We start from the raw sequence: 14,075 nt of genomic DNA on the forward strand, positions 1-14,075 counted from the left end.
GACTCTTGTGTGGCTGTGATGTCACACTAGTTGACATACGATACAAGACTTGATATATCTCTCTTATTTTTAAAAATTATGAACTCGTATTTTTTTACAATCTTTAAATAGGCATTTTCACATCGGATTTAGAAAGTAAAATTTTTATAATAGTAACAATGCTGGATGTTAATACAAAAAATATTTATCCCTGCTACGAGAAGAATGAATGTTCGCCAATGCAACAACACATTTGTATAAGAGAGAGCAAAAAGATATAATTCATAGCAAGGAAAACAGTGACGCTGTTCTATGGCGGGTGTTATGTAAAACAGATCCAGTCTTCAGTCAGTTAATGACAGTAATGGGGGACGCACGTGCGTAGCATGAGCGGCGTATTTTTGATTTTAAATTTATTTTGCCATAACGGGGCTAAATTATATGTTTATTTGCATTAATTATGGAAAAAGAATTATTAAACAGTGTATCTCTATGTGTTTTTTTTAAATGTCGGAACTTTAGAATATTCCACCTTTTACTCGTGGTAACAAGATGTTACATCACCGCGTGCAAAGGGATTATTTACCACAGTCTTTTTAGATTTAAAGATTTAACTTACTTAATTTAAAGATTATGTATATATATATATATGAACTTAACTATTAGCACTTCCTGACAAACAACATTTTATGCAGTTCAGTACGACTTGATGATTTGTATGTTTTTGATAAAAAATAAAAAAATAGCCGCTTATCGTTTTGTTAGAAAAACATGTTTCGGATTTTGATATTGATTTATCTGTTTTTCCGTTTACATACAGTTTTTTTTCCCTTTCCGACAATATCGAAAATGCAATTTACCTCAAAAGCGTGGATAGTAGAGTTGCACTATAAGCCAACGACATTATTTTAATAGAATATTCAGTTGACTGTACGACATTTTGCACGTGTTTTTTTAAGCGCACGTACATGAAAATATGTATGGATGTAGAAGAAGCAAATTATGCATGCAAAAACAGAGAAATATAACGTTATAATCTCTGCTTCCACTTAAGAGGAAATTAAATTGTTTTTTTGTGTCATTTTAATAGTATTATTCCAAATAAATATTGTTTTTTTTCTAAAGATCATCAATCGAGATGTAACACTGTGATAAAAAAATAAGGTGAAATTGTTTAAAAATTAAAAAATTTAAATTTATTCTTCTACACCTATTTCATTGCCTACAAAGTTCTTCCCTCCCGATACAATACACTTATGCCAACGTTTGTTCCAACCCTCAAAACAATTGTTACAGTAAATTTTTGGAATGGCCTTTAAAGCCCGTAGTGATTCGGTTTTTATCTCTTCAATCGTGTCAAAACGGTGTCCCCGGAGCGTTCTCTTAAACCTAGGGAATAGTCAGAAGTCACTCGATGTTAAATCAGGCAAATACGATGGTTGTGGAACGATATGAGTTGAATTTTGGTGACATGGACTTGAAGCTCCAATGTAGTGTGGGATGGTCATTATCGTGGGGCAAAAACCAAAAATATAATGTCAATAATTCTGGTCTTTTTTGCAAATAGCCTCATGCGAACGTTTTATAACGCTCAAATTATATTATTTGGTAACAGTTTGGCCTAGCGGAAGGAATTCATGCACTACACCACGATAATCGAAAAATACTGATATCTATGATCTTGATTTTCGAAGGACTTTGGCGCGATCTTTTCGGTCATGGCTCACTTTTTGCACGGCATTTGCTTAATTTGTCGGTTGTTTCCAAGTTGTATGCAAATATTTAAGTTTCGTTTATAGTTATCATGCATTTATCCTACCCTTTTAGTCAGAAAGCATTGTTTAACAGATTTCGACGCGACGCCGTTTCTCCAAAAAATGAGTCTTTGTGGCACAAAACGATATTACACTCTTTTTGGGCATAAAACTATCAACATGGTCTGGACTGATCCAAATGAAATGTAACCAATATCAACAATGTCTTTAATTGTCAATCCCAATTTTGAGCATCATTTATTGCAATTCCTTGACGTGTTGTTTATCAGCAATGTTGATGGTAATCCAGGGCAATTTTTGTCTTTAACGCTTTCTCTGCCTTCATTGTTTATACCACTTGTAAACATTTTTTTGTGACTTAACCTGGTCCTCAAAGGCTTTCTGCAATATTTGCAGAAGAAATTTTATTCTGCAAACAAAGTTTAATTCAACTTCTGTGCTCAATGAAATCAGTCATCGTTAAAATCGCTAAATCAACTTTTTGGAATTCATAAAACACGTGCGTTCTTATTGAACAAATGCAGATATTGACATGAAAATTTACAATGTGAGTGAAAAAATTAAAGATCCCGCGTATTTAATATTGGAAATTTCATCTTTTATTTTTATCACAGTAGGGAAGTAAAAATAATATGGAAAATAAATAAGATAACAAAGAAGATACCTCAGGTAGACAAATTGGCAACTTTGGCTGGCTGTCTGAGAAATGTCTTATGGAGGAATAAAGATACGAGAATAAATAGCAAGGTAGGCGTTTAAAAGACTTGTGTTTAACCTTTGTATGCTGTGGCCATTAGAAATGACAAAACTGAGCTATTTCTGGGAAGACGTTACGCGATCGTGTAAGGAACACCCCAATCTGAGAGGTCCATGAGGTTTAAAATGTAGTTGAATGGGGGCAATTTCGTTGAAGACACTGGTACCAACATGTACAGAAAATAAATTAAATAAGAATTCTATATATAGCTCGGCATGGAATAACAAATGTACAATGTCCACCATGGAGACTCTCAAAACGTGGGAAAGATTGGAGCTCAGGTCTCATAAGAGGATATACTTACAATAACAGACTCATGAGTCTACAGAAATTTGAAGAAGACGACGACAAAGAAGAAAAACAAAAAGAATACTGTATAGATGGGTGCGCGTAAATTGTTTTGAGGTTAAATGAGAAAGATAGATTATAATTGAAGTTATTTATTGAGTAGATACAAACGAGTTACATCTACACGAATTTACAATAGCGAACACTGGCGAGGAGCTCGTGGACGGGCAACACAAAATGCCAATATAAAATGTGCATATTCTTTCGCTGCACGACGTTTAATTACTTGTCCGAGCTGACGTTGCGTCGGGTTACACGTTGCGGGCCAGAACGGTGTTTGGCCCTGCTAACTTAGTGGCTTGATAGTGGTGACCTCCACAACACAACAAATAATAAATCTAGAAAGAGTTACCGTTGGTTCAAAAATTTGCGGAACTGCCTCTAAAACCAATGTTTCAAGTCCTCTCTACCAAGAATCAAACCTAAGACCTCAAGCATCGTAGGCAAACGTGCCAACCACTACACTTCAAGGTGGTCTATTAAGCACTGACCCTTATTTCAATGAATATATTTAGAATACAAATATTAAAAATGCTTTTTCAGAACACGGGATGTACGTTAAAACCCAAAAAATAATATCAAATGGATTTCAATATATTTATCTTTGTTTTTGACGTTTTGACATATTACTTCGACGGAACAGAGCGGTACCTAAAAAACATTCGGAACAGTGGGACTGGTATCGTTTAGTTAATTATTAAGATTCATACATTACAACAGAGATGAAGAACATTTTAGAGAAGGAAATATAGAAATTTTGTCATTTACAGGATAAACGACCTGTCGTTTGAGGAGTGAAAGAGGTGTGAGGAAATACCTCGTCCCGTTGGAAGAAAATTTAGAGTTAACTGTATTGTTGGGAAAGGAAGGTTTTTTTTTTACTTTTATTTTTTATTTATATATCATAGAACACAACGTATTTTACAAGTATAATACATTAAATTACATTCCTAGGAGTTACAACAACCCAATTCGGGACATAAATAATATTAACATTAAAAAAATAACACGTATTGAGAACAACAAAGAAACAATGCAAGCACCTTTATTTAGGTTGCGCAACTCCATTTACCTTTTGATGATGAGGCGTGACGTGTGCTGCAACCTGGTGGAGAAGCTTGCGGTGTCACGACCCTGGCACAGCTTGTATGAAGCTGGCGGTCTAGATGGACGCTGGCACAGCTCGCTTGTTGAATGTTGGGAGTACTTGACTAGTAAGATGTTCGTTTGGTATTAAAAATTCAATGTTTTTTTCCGGCAGTCACCGCAGAATTATTGTTACGTGGAGTGCGCCAAAAAAAAAAAATAAGCATCTATTAAATAACTCTGTTAGATGAATCTCACCCGCATCTTTCTGAATCTCGCTACTTAATTTCACAAACTCAACAAATGGAAAAATTGAAAGAATGTTGATGTTCAAATGTAAGCGGAATTGTGAATACTGCACAGCGTGTAAAGTGGTCACTTTAATATAAGATGATAAGTCCTGGAAGTGCTAAGACATTAATATTTCCTTCTGTGAACATTTCTTCATTTGTGTTGTAATATTTGTTAATGTTAATAACTCCCTAAGGGTTTGAATTCAGTCTTTGCCTACAAAAATTTGGACAAACTGAAACTATTGTTGGCAAATTTAGAAAGGTTCTACATCTCAGTTGAAAAACCCGTCAAACGCATTTCTCGATTTACTTTTTGTTTGCGTTTCTTTGAAATAAAGCGACGATCGAATTCCATTTTGTGATTCAAAGTAAAACAAATTATTTCTCTTTCTTTAGAGTAGGAGCTTAAAGAAGAAAGGGACGATACAAAATGGAGGCGTTTTCAATTATTCCTAACCCTTAGCTTATGCCATTTTCTTAACGACATTTTAATTATTAATTTATGCATAGAATGGTTAATTAAATTTTCAGTGAAATGCTCTCAGTTAAATTAGAAATTCCAGGTATGTCTTCAGTTGAAGTCTGAAGCTACAAAAGTAAAATTACTAAAAAAAGTCGACAAATTTCCTTGGAAAAATAAAAGTCGTCCCTTATAAAATTTATCTGGAATGTAACAAAGTGTTTCCATAAATATTATTAACTTTGAAATATACATGTTTTTTGCCACACTAAAGAAATAATAAAGCTATCGTATTATCAGCGCTACGACCTTTTAAAGTTTTGTAATTTTGAAATTGCTCCGCCAGTGATGTCACAAGTTCTAATCGGCGAGTTTGGCTGATTGGTGAGTTGGCTGCCAGAAAATCAAAAATCTTTTACAAAACTCTGTCATTGGTTGATTCGGGTGACGAAGTTCAAAGTACTCATAGTTCAAGTATTATTAACTGCTCTTATTTTTACCGCGTCCAAGAAATATTTTTTTGTATCCATTTTTCAATAGCGCTTCTTCATTTACTCTTCAAAAGGTGTGGTAAAAAAAATCCTTATGCGTGGAGATGTAAAATCGTGTTATCTCAGTAAAAGACGAAATATTCTGAAGTTCGGATATTGAAAAAAAAAGCATGGAGACACACAGTTAATGATAACTTTTTTTAAAATTAAAACTCAGCGCTGTTATAGCAAAATAAATTTAAAGTCATAAATGCGACGGTCATCTTACACGCGTACACCCCTTGCTCATTGCCAATTACTGACTGAATATACAGCCACAGAAAAGCGTTTCCGCCTTCCTTGATATGAGTTCAATATTCGTGCTCTCTTTTATACCGATCAATTGCTGTATTGGCGTCACATTCATTCTTTGCATGGCAAGGATATTTTTTTTTGTATTAAAGTCTTGCATGTTTAAACATAATTTTACATTCTGCATGCAGTAAGGCGGTAAAATTCCCTACAAATATTATTTTTTTATTGCGAAATTCAACATTTTTAAAGCTTTGAAAAATATGTTGCTTACACTGCGGCGGAATAATATATACCGTCATTTTAAGCCTAATAGAACGCCATATTATCACTCTATCTTTGCATACAGACCTCGCTTCCTCTACATTCATACGTCTTTAAGTATTTGATGGACTTGATTGTGCCATGTCCATCAACAATTGCATCATAGATCATTTTAGCCGTTCTTTTATTGTCCATTGGCTCTACATGTCCAAACCAACGCAGCACCCCTTTCTTAATTCTGTCGATAATGCATATCTCAGCCTTACACAGTTCACAGATCTCGACATTTGTGCACTTATCATACATAGTTTTATCGCACATTTGCCTGAGGGATCGCATTTCGATAGCATTTAACCTACTTTCATCATCATTATGGTGAAAAAATATCATAAATCTAAATTGTTATTTTTTTAATTTTGAATATATTAATTTCATGGATAAATAGTGTTTTTATTATCACAGTGCACTGAGGGGTTTTTTACAGTCACACTCTAGGCTTCTATGAAAACATTCTTACTTTATTTTAAATTAAAATATTTTTTTCACATTCATCATTTATCCTTAACTTATTCTCAACCTATTAAGTGTTAAATATCATCGACAAAATGTGTTTTTACAATCAAAAATTATTTGACCTCTTATAGTTTTAGGTGTTTGGGATATAAATCAGTGAGTTTTTTGCAATCAAACAATGCATCTAACCACAATGAACAATTTCTAGAACAAAAGTTATTTTCAGCAAAATGTGGTCAAAAAAGTGTCATTGCAATCATACATTCATATGTAAAAGTTAAGCAAAAGATAATTTGATGATGACTTTAATAGACTTAATAAAACGACTGTAAGTAAATTGATATTAAACTCACAATCAAACAAACCATTAGGACGTTTTTTCTTGGAGGCAGGCAGAGAAAATCAAACGCCATATGACTCTGTCTTTGCATACAGATCTCGCTTGCTCCACATCTTTTCTTGAACGTACGACGATTATTCTGAATTTTGACATGTCATTTAATGTGTAAAGTGATTACTTAAACCAGAAAATGACAAGATCATTTACTTTCTTTTTCTTTATAGATATGTTCAATTAAAAAAAAACAAATTGTGTCCCTGGCCTTGTTGAAATAATCACTTGAATATTTTTCATTTTAATGAGCTCACAATACACATATTGGTGGTCAAATTATTTTTGAATCACATGATACCCCAAAGAAGTTTCCTTTAAAACGTTTTCCACAAAGGCTACCCAAATCACACTTCGCTAAAAGACTTTTGTGACTAGGAACATAACAGACTACAACTGACTAAGGACTTCCATCTCGGGCGACTCCTTTTGTGTTCCAACGATTCAAGGCTTCTAGAAAAGTAGACTCTTATTTCCACAGTTTATCGGAAATCCATCGAAAAATCTTACGTTTCGATTGAAATTAGTTCTATGACTTCGTAGAGGAGAAAGTTCTTTGCAGTAGTTACCAAAACCAATACTGTTACTTTATACTTTCCAAGTTTGATTAGTTATCATTTTAACTTTAATGAAAACAATTTAATACTTATACATTTTACTCTATCATAACGTCAAAATACTATATGACTTAGAATTTTTCAGTTATTGCTTAGTTTTCGAGAGTATCCAGTTGGTCACAACATTTTAAAATCTTATTAGGGCACTTTAAAAATTACGATGTGTAATTGCTGCATTTCCCTCGAAATAGCGCTTGTGAAATGTAAAAATGAACGACCCGTTTTGACAAAAACGCAACAAATATTTGAATTCAACTTTTTTAGATATTTTAATGGGTGCAACAAGCCCTTATAAGCATTTAAAAACATAAATAAACAATTCTTTGAAAAGCAAACTAACGATTTACTTTATATGTTTTTTAACGTTATGCATTATTCCTGTCCGTAATATTTTGTGTCAAAATTATATTCGTGTTGAGTTTTTTATAATATTAATTTAACAACTAAAATTGTAAAACTGCTTTTTTAAAATAATTTTAGTTGTAATATTAATATTTATTAGGTACTTTGTAATCATATTCTTATATGCGTTATATTCTGATCACTAGAAAGGTGTATTGATAAATTTTTTCTTGCTATTTTTTTTTCATTTACAGTAGAGGTACATGTAAATTTCTCAAAAAATTAAGCACCATTAATTTCAGTCACGAGAGATAATATTATATTTATCGATGAATTTACATAACATTTGTTTATCAATCTTAGTTAGGCAGTCAAAGCAAGTTATATTAATGCAAAAGATAAAAAAAATTGTAAATAAATCAAATAAATTAATACGTTTAGCAAAAATGATGACAACTCTTCTCTTACTGGTAAGAACCAAAAATACAGTTTGTACTTTTCTCTCTGAAAAGGCAGTAAAGTTCATGTAAATAAACGAATTTAAATAAACACTTTGACCCATCCTCAATTTGGAAGTTACTTTAAATTTTTTTGATTATTAGGTATTTATTACTCTTGTGATTTAATAATAATTAACCGATCAATTATAACACTGTTCTCAAGATATCAAGTCAGGATTTAAAAAAAAACAAACATTAAAATTTGACGAAAGTAAACATTTGGCGACGCAGGCAGGCACAGAATAATTTTACCATAAAACTTTTGCACGGAAACTTTTCTTACCAATTTGATAAAAGAAAATCTTCATGGCTAGTCAACTCGAGTGGTATAGAAAAAAAAATTAAACGACTATCATATCGTCGTAAAGGTAGCACACCTGGTTCGTACATTAGCTGCCCGCCGAGATATATTGCCGAGAGATATGTAGCGAATAAATAGCATGATACTTATCTCGCGTGTAAATTGCAGGGTCGGCTTTCAAAGTTACGTAACATTGTCGCAGCTTTTGGTGAAAACTAGCCAGGACTGAACACGGAAAAATGATTGTCATCATTACACTTATTTAAAAAAAAATGGAATTTCGTTGTTGTTAAATTACAAATACGTATATCAACCGTTGTTCTATAAAGTACATTTTTTAAATGCGTGGGGGTCAAAGTCCAGTGAAGTTCGGATATATTTTTAGATACATTTTAATATGTGCTTTGTGCAAGTGAAGTAATTATACCTTAAAAAAAGGAAAATGTGTACATATTACATGATATTCAGTAAAAAAACTGAAATGAATGAAACGTTTAGGTACCAATGCCTTTAAACCAAAATAATTTGTGAATTCAAATTCGGAGTGATTCTAAAGACAAGCGACAAATATTGGAAAAGAACTCCAAAATATGTGGTTCCAGTTGTGTTCAATTTTTTACCAAACATTTTTAGAAATGGTAATACCAAAAGAGACAAGGGCAAAATAAGAGACTGGCAATTTAATCAGGATTTTATATATTAATCAAATTGAATATTTGTAAGTAAAGGTACATAAAACAAAAATATAAATCTGTAATATAGACATGGATATTTATACATGTGTATATATATGTTCATGTATAAAATGTATGTGTGCATGTTCGGGTATAGATATAATTAAAGATATAGATATGGATATAAAAATGGAAATAGATATAGATATGTAAAGAAATAATGTTTTTAATAAAAAACTCTGTGCCTATTAATTATGTTACACACTTCTGTTTTAAATTTTGTTATTCCAGTTTTTGTATTTGTTTTTTATCTTTTAATTTCCAAACCCATAGTAAGCTCTTCTTCACATCTATTTGTTTTTTGGTTTTTCATTACCTTTTGAAAAAAAATATGTAAGTTTTTAAAAATATTTTTAATTTGAACAATTTTGAACATATTTTGAAGCGAAGTCCGACAAAGAAAAATTAAAACACAATTATTTTGTTTTTCCTTCACAGCATTTAAAATATTAACTAGCGATTTATAAGATTTTTTGTAATAATGAAAAGTTTTCTTATTTTCCTATTCCGGTTCTGTGAGCTAGAATTCGTAATAGCCCGCGGGGGGTAAAAACGTTTGTTTGTATTTTTGGCTCGACCCGCCGCTGCAGATTACCCGATAATTCTACACTATTTGTGAACAAAGTGTAGAATTTACAGATGCCACACAAATTCTACTGTTTGCGCGCAATAATCATATCGTGTCTGGTCTACTTTCTACTACTGAGAATAATACAAATGCTACATTAGTAGGGATTTTATTTTTCAATTTTATTCGTAAAACAAGTTTTTTACTTCTTTTTTTTGGTAATGTATCCAAAATAAAACAGGATTATCGGATTTAAATATTGTTTCATTTCTTTAAACAAACAAGAGGGTATATTGTGACGCGTTTCGTTTTGTTAAGACATTTTCAAACTCAAGTATTTTTTTTTTTTCATTAGTTGGATTAAAATAGGCAAGGCATTGCCCTGAAATTTCTAGTTTAAACAATAACGTTTTGCTTTAACCTTCTATTTTATACCCTCATAAAACTAACTTACGTTTTAAACTTCCAAAATAAAATTATAAAAGGAGTAAGCCGCTGTTTTTTTTCTTTTGTTTGAGGTACCTTCCATTTCAACTGCATATTACTTCATGCATTTTTTGGAGTTTTGCCAAAGCTGTTTAATATCTCCTAGGCGACAAAACAGTACAACTCAACCATCTTAATTCCGTCTGTAATAAGTACCTACCTCTAGAAAAATAAGTATTTATGTTAGAGAAAATAGTGCGAAACATCGCTATTCTGAAGCATTTCGTCGTGAAAGTTTTACAGCAAAATCTTCTTTAAATAGGAGTTTAAAAACACTTAAAAAAATATGATTTTCTAACGGATTTAAAAAATAACAGCTAGAAATATTGGCATGTATTTTTGGATATATATTCATTTGTAAAAGAAATCTATAATATAGTCAGCGGAAATAATAAATGCTCTAAGGAACAGTGAAAGTATATTACTCCTTATACTCTAAGCTATTGATTCTCTGTATAAAGACACAGCATGTGTTAGGGTAAATAGATCATACACATCTTGGTTTGATATTTGTAAAGGAGTCAAGCAGGGATGTGTGATGTCACCATGGCTTATCGACGTGTATATCGATAAATGTATGAAAAAACTGAACGGCTTAAGAATGGGACCCAAAATGGGTGATTTAAATGTCAAAAGCCTTTACTTTGCTGACGATGCCGTGCTTCTTGCTAACAACAAGGAGGAACTACAATTCTTGGTAACAAAAGTCTACGATGTATGCGAGGGAAACGATTTGCTGATGAATGTCGATAAATCAAATATGGTGGTTTTTGACAGAAATAGAAGTATGACTAAATGTGAAATCACTGTTAATGGAGTTATACTAAAACAAGTAGAGGAATTTGTGTATCTGGGAAGTATGTTTACTAGGGATGGAATGACTGAGAAAGATATTGAAAGGAGGGTGAGTGCCGGGAACAGAGTGAACGGTGCACTCGAATCAATCTTGGCAAATAAATGTTTGTCGCAAGAGGCAAAATTAGCAGTTCTCAACTGAGTCCTTATGCCAACCCTGATGTTTGGGAGCGAAGTATGGACTTAGAAAAACAGGGATGAAAATAGGCTGAATGCTTTCGAAATGCAATCTCTCAGGCGAGTGTGTGGTAAAACTATGTACGATAGATGCAAAAATGTTGAGATCCGTACATTATGTAAGGCTGAGACAAGCATTATCGACAAAATCAAGGAAGGAGCTCTGCGCTGGTTTGGACATGTAGAGCAAAAAAAAAGCGAAAGAACGCCTAAGAATATTTACAATGCGAATAATAATGGATGCAGAAATATAGGAACACCGAGAAAGACATGGCAAGACCAAATCTAACAAATACTTGAAGATCGACATGTCAAAAGTCGGAATAATCGGCGCGCGTGCATGAGAAGATGTATGGATGTATAGTGATGTGGTGTTCTATACTCTCTGCCTACCCTTAACGGGAAATGGCGTGATGGTTTGTTGTTGTTGTTATTATTATTCGAAACTATTTTGAAGACCTTGAGTCGTCTTATCGGTTTCACTCATACAAACGAGTTACTCTTTTAAAATTTTTAATTTCATATATTGCGATATGAAAGGCCTTTGTCGTATTCTGTCATTCATTCATATGACCATATTGCAATAATGAATGGTAGCAAAAACTGAATTCACTTGTATCACAATAACATGTGTCCATGATAGTAATTGAATCAATTGAATAACGTCAGATTTGATTATATTTATAACTTACTTTATATAAGTCTCCAAAAGATAAATCCCATAATCATGCATCTGGCACCGCTTATTTACTGGTTTTTAACTATACAAATTTAATCAAATCATAGTGAAAGGATTATTAATAGGAAGATACTACGTTTGAAAATTTTAACTACAAGGGTTAGCAACACTAATTCCATTTGATGGGAATGAACGACATAAAATATTAGTCATGTTCACACCCGGAAACATCAGACTCCAAGGAACAAAGTATTATTCAAGTGATATAAAATAAAATAATCCACGATGCAGTTAGTTAGACTGTTAATAATTGTGAAACTAGCGTTGCGGGTTTGATACCCGCCTTTGTAAGAAAGAAATGAGGGAACGTTTTTATATCTCAATTGGTCTAGATGTTGTGGTGTATTCTTCATAACTTTCTTTCACATACTCTTTTTCCCAACTGCTGACAAGCCTCAAAAATTGAGGCGTAGCTTTTTTTATTTAAAAAAAAAAAAACTTTTCCAACCAACCGCTCACAGTAAATAAAGTAAACCCACCTAAACAATGGAGGCAGATACTTTTTATAAATGATATTTTTTTAAAAGAATTATCCTATTCCCTACCATTAAACATTAAGGTTGCTTTCTACACAACTAACAATATGGGAACATTGTTAAAAAATCACAAAGACAAACTCCATAAATATAATAAATATGGGATATACCAATTAAATTGTAATGATTGTAATTCAATCTACATTGGAAAAACAAAAAAATACTTTAATATTAGAGTAAAAGAACACTTAAGATGCTTAAATAGTTATAATTTTTCTAGATTCGCAAATCATCTGATAGAAAATAATAATAACTTCAATAAAGACACTGGATTAAAAGTACTTCATTTTAAAAATAAAATATTTAAATTAGACAACTAAGAAATCTTAAAAATTAAAAAAGCGATTCATAATAAGAAAAAAATAATAATAACCCAATAAACAATATTTATTTTAGTCCTCTCCTGTCTAGCTTTGAAAATATTGATATCAAATTACCACCCTTGTAAGAAAAAAAAAAGACTTGATTTATTGGGTCCACGTGAAGTATTTAGTAAACATGATAAAAATGAAATAGGAATTAATTCATTAGTTACGTAAACCTTTACGAAGAAGCTTGTTTGCTTTGAAATCGGTCGGTGGAGAAAAAAATGTTAGTGGTTAAAAGCAAAGTAATTTTAATTTTATTATTATAATGAATTACGACAAAGTTAGTGCTTGAAATATTAACCTTCTAAACTTTTTTTAATTTTGAAGGAGGAGATTCAATAGTATTAAAGCACTCACCCTCTACTCAGTAGATCAACCCTTAAAGGATGCGAGCTTGGAGGAAGAAAATTAACGAACGAAAACTCATCACAATAGATCTACACAGGTCGCAGTATACCGTTTATAGATATCACTGACCCCCATCTTAGTAGAATAAGAATATGTATTACTATATTAACTATTATTGTGGATATAAAAAAAATCAAAACTGTCAAAGTGTATGGTACTGAAAAAAACTTCACTCCAACATTGATTCGCCTTTTTGACATATTTTGTGAAATGAAAGGAGAGTAAATCTTAATGTTTGTAGACAGGCTGAATTTCCTCCCTAGGGAGTTATTTAGATCATAAGCCTTGTAAATGCGTAGATTTCCATACTCTACCGTCTCATAAATGTTTTTCCTCTGTTGCAACCAATTTAGATCTTAATAACTCAATAAGGAGGAAATTCAGCCTATCTACAAACATTTGGACATACTCAATGCAATGTTGATTAAACAAATTGGTATAAAAAGTAGAAAAAAATAAATAAATGTTTTCAGGCCTTATCTAGAAGGTAAAATGATTCAGTCAGATGAATCTGACCTACACAAAAAAAGTTTCAACTCTTTTACTTCACAAAAGCCAACAGATGGAAGAGTTGAGAAAAATTAGGTGTTTAAATATAGACAAAATGGTAAACAGTGTATAAAATGGCCACTTAAACCAGCTAATCACAGGTATTAAGCTCTGTAAATACCGAGACTTTTATATTCTCTTCTCAAAAAAAATCTCTATTGCAACAAGTATATGTTTATGTTTTAAAAATGAATGTAAGTTAACTAATATATATTCTCTTTGTTTTCAGTGGTTTTTCGGTGGTGGC

General features: G+C 32.1%; 1 long non-coding RNA gene across 1 annotated transcript in view; it reads left to right on the plus strand.

Moving 5' to 3' along the window:
• The window catches only part of LOC148284034 (uncharacterized), a 66,810-nt gene extending 52,735 nt beyond the window's left edge, over positions 1-14,075 (plus strand). Inside the window, exons 2-3 of the long non-coding RNA XR_015825424.1 lie at positions 13,199-13,316; positions 14,058-14,075. This is a non-coding gene — a long non-coding RNA (uncharacterized LOC148284034). The remainder of the gene's footprint in view (positions 1-13,198; positions 13,317-14,057) is intronic.

The sequence above is a fragment of the Micrasema longulum genome, unplaced genomic scaffold (genome assembly GCF_059751315.1).
Source record: "Micrasema longulum isolate JH-2025_06_02 unplaced genomic scaffold, ASM5975131v1 h1tg000163l, whole genome shotgun sequence".
Taxonomy (NCBI): domain Eukaryota; kingdom Metazoa; phylum Arthropoda; class Insecta; order Trichoptera; family Brachycentridae; genus Micrasema; species Micrasema longulum.